General features: G+C 48.7%; 1 non-coding gene across 1 annotated transcript; it reads right to left on the bottom strand.

Annotated features, from left to right (window-relative positions):
- Positions 1–1,189: 1,189 nt before the first annotated feature.
- On the bottom strand, positions 1,190–1,262 carry TRNAK-CUU (transfer RNA lysine (anticodon CUU)). The gene has a single exon. It is a non-coding gene; the product is annotated as a tRNA-Lys (tRNA).
- Between the last annotated feature and the right edge of the window lie 2,552 nt (positions 1,263–3,814).

The following is a 3,814-nucleotide window of genomic DNA, read 5'->3' as shown; positions in this document are numbered from 1 at the left end:
TAATTTCATTAATAGATGGGAAGGTAGGAAACGTAGTTGAATAATCAACTAGAGGGAGGAATGATGTAGGAAGAATAGTAATACATCACATACAAACAAACATAAATTCCCAAAACCCAATACAAGCATTTTAGGCTAGATAGTTGTAAACCAATGTAAGTAGTGAAAGGCTTAATACATGACATGTTTAAAAAAGACAGACTGTGGGTTCAATAGAAAAGACAGGTCATATTTAGGACAAATAAACACTTATTAGTTAGGAAACATATATACATGCTGCATTGTTAAGTTATCTGTGCTGAAACACACAAGAGGCCCCAGCCACATTAGAATGAGAGTTTTTCTTTAAAGCTGCACCAACTGTTGCTTTCATAATGTTCACTCAGCATGAACAGGGTGGAACAGAAGGGTGTATCCTTCCTTAGCACAGGGGTCCTAAAAACCACAAGTCATTCATATCGTGTTAAGGGGAATTGTGTAAAGGGTCAGATAAGTAGTTGCAAGGCAGGGCTACCATGAGCAGCACGCAACATATAATCTCTTGTTGTGCAGAAAGATAGATATGGTGAATGACGTCAGTGTAACTTACCCACCCATGAGGCCAACAAGTGCATGTGCTTCTTTCCAGAGGCACCTCATTATCTTATCTGTACTGCTTGTAGTTGCTTACGTCAATGGTGAACTCTTCACCACAGTTTTTTGTAGTTTTTACAGTATAAATGCTACTGGTGTTTGAACCAGAACTTTGAACTTCAGTCATGGCCTATATGTTGAGACTGCCTGTTGTTCCCAGCTGAAAATCGATTAAACCTATATTATTGGGTCGAATTGACCTGTCTCATTTTGTTAACAGATTTCCCTCTAACAAATCATAACACCAGCGGGGATGAGACCTTAAACTCCTCTTTTTGAAAGGATGGGGGGGGGACAGGACGGACCGTAGCGGTCTCCGAGCTCGCTGTAAGCACGGGCGGCTCAGGCTAGGAAAGGGCACAGGAAAGGCTCAGCCTAGGACTGCTCCCAGCGGCGCCTCCCAGGGCGGGAAGTGCTGCGTTGTGTGGAGTCCTGTGGGAATCGTGAGGCAAACTGCAGGATGTGTGTGTGTGTAGTTTTAAGCCTCAGCGAAACATCTGAAAAAGGTGAGAGTTAATGTTAAACCCGAAAATGGAGAAGCCTTTAAAAAGCATCACGCCCAACGTGGGGCTCGAACCCACGACCCTGAGATTAAGAGTCTCATGCTCTACCGACTGAGCTAGCCGGGCTGCTGTGCCTATGTCATTTCACACACCCTCTGTGTGTTCTTTGTGATGAAGTAGTGTGTGGTTATCCCAGGTGGCCCCTTTGTTTCATTTTCTCTGCTGCTGACTCGACACAGGCACCTTTCTCTTTCTCCATCTCTCGCTCTACCCCAGTCTTATGTCCTCATCAGTCTCTCTGGAGCTCAATCTGGTACATACATGCATCTGTCCTCTCAACAGGTCTCTGGGCACATACTTAAATGTCCAGTAGAGAACAGTGTGAACTCTCCCTGTTTCGCGAGGTGGTAGTCAGCCTCCAGAGCCGTGTTCCGGAGGATGCCGGAATGGCCGAGTGGTGTAAGGTGCCACATTCAAGAGCAATATCTTCCCCAGTCCCGTGATCAAATACCGCTGCTGACATAAAGTAGTTTTCATACCTACTTTAATCATAACACCAGCGGGGATGAGACCTTAAACTCCTCTTTTTGAAAGGATGGGGGGGACAGGATGGACTGGAGCGGACTCCGAGCTCGCTGTAAGCACGGGCGGCTCAGGCTAGGAAAGGGCGCAGGAAAGGCTCGGCCTAGGACCGCTCCCAGCGGCGCCTCCCAGGGCGGGAAGTGCTGCGTTGTGTGGAGTCCGGTGGGAATCGTGAGGCAAACTGCAGGATGTGTGTGTGTGTGTAGTTTTAAGCCTCAGCGAAATATCTGAAAAAGGTGAGAGTTAATGTTAAACCCGAAAATGGAGAAGCCTTTAAAAAGCATCACGCGCAACGTGGGGATCGAACCCACAACTCTGAGATTAAGCGTCTCATGCTCTACTGACTGAGCTAGCCGGGATGCTGTGCCTATGTCATTTCACAAACCCTCTGTGTGTTCTTTGTGAGGAAGTAGTGTGTGGTTATCCCAGGAGGCCCCTTTGTTTCATTTTCTCTGCTGCTGACTCGACACAGGCACCTTTCTCTTTCTCCATCTCTCGCTGTACCCCAGTCTTATGTCCCCATCTGTCTCTCTGGAGCTCACTCTGGTACATACATGCATGTGTCCTCTCAACCTGTCTCTGGGCACATACTTGAATGTCCAGTAGAGAACAGTGTGAACTCTCCCTGTTTCGCGAGGTGGCAGTCAGCCTCCAGAGCCGTGTTCCGCAGGCTGCCGGAATGGCCGAGTGGTGTAAGGCGCCACATTCAAGAGCAGTATCTTCCCCAGTCCCATGATCAAATCCCGCTGCTGACATAAAGTAGTTTTCATACCTACTTTAATCATAACACCAGCAGGGATGATAAATTAAACTCCTCTTTTTGAAAGGATGGGGGGGGAACAGGACGGACCGCAGCGGACCTCGAGCTCGCTGTAAGCACGGGCGGCTCAGGCGAGGAAAGGGCGCAGGAAAGGCTCGGCTTAGGACCGCTCCCAGTGGTGCCTCCCAGGGCGGGAAGTGCTGCGTTGTGTGGAGTCCTGTGGGAATTGTGAGGCAAACTACAGGATGTGTGTGTGTGTAGTTTTAAGCCTCAGCGAAATATCTGAAAAAGGTGAGAGTTAATGTTAAACCCGATAATGGAGAAGCCTTTAAAAGGAATCCCAACTAACGTGGGGCTCGAACCCACGACCCTGAGATTAAGAGTCTCATGCTCTACCGACTGAGATAGCCAGGCTGCTGTGCTTATGACATTTCACACACCCTCTGTGTGTTCTTTGTGAGGAAGTAGTGTGTGATTATCCCAAGAGGCCCCTTTGTTTCATTTTCACTGCTGCTGACTTGACACAGGCACCTTTCTCTTTCTCCATCTCTCGCTCTACCCCAGTCTTATGTCCCCATCAGTCTCTCTGGAGCTCAATCTGGTACATACATGCATCTGTCCTCTTAACCTGTCTCTGGGCACATACTTAAATGTCCAGTAGAGAACAGTGTGAACTCTCCCTGTTTCGCGAGGTGGCAGTCAGCCTCCAGAGCCGTGTTCCGGAGGATGCCGGAATGGCCGAGCGGTGTAAAGTGCAACATTCAAGAGTAGTATCTTCCCCAGTCCCGTGATCAAATACCTCTGCCGACATAAAGTAGTTTTCATACCTACTTTAATCATAACACCAGCGGGGATGAGACCTTAAACTCCTCTTTTTGAAAGGATGGGGGGGGACAGGACAGACCAGAGCAACTCCGAGCTCGCTGTAAGCACGGGCGGCTCAGGCTAGGAAAGGGCGCAGGAAAGGCTCGGCCTAGGACCGCTCCCAGCGGCGCCTCCCAGAGCGGGAAGTGGTGTGTTGTGTGGAGTCCTGTGGGAATCGTGAGGCAAACTGCAGGATGTGTGTGTGTGTGTGTAGTTTTAAGCCTCAGCGAAATATCTGAAAAAGGTGAGAGTTAATGTTAAACCCGAAAATGGAGAAGCCTTTAAAAAGCATCACACCCAACGTGGGGCTCGAAACCACGTATCTGAGATGAAGAGTCTCACGCTCTACCAACTGAGCTAGCCGGGATGCTGTGCCTATGTCATTTCACACACCCTCTGTGTGTTCTTTGTGAGGAAGTAGTGTGTGGTTATCCCAGGAGGCCCCTTTGTTTCATTTTCTCTGCTGCTGACT

The sequence above is a fragment of the Pleurodeles waltl genome, chromosome 6 (genome assembly GCF_031143425.1).
Source record: "Pleurodeles waltl isolate 20211129_DDA chromosome 6, aPleWal1.hap1.20221129, whole genome shotgun sequence".
NCBI lineage: Eukaryota > Metazoa > Chordata > Amphibia > Caudata > Salamandridae > Pleurodeles > Pleurodeles waltl.
This window is presented reverse-complemented; position numbering and strand designations above follow the sequence as displayed.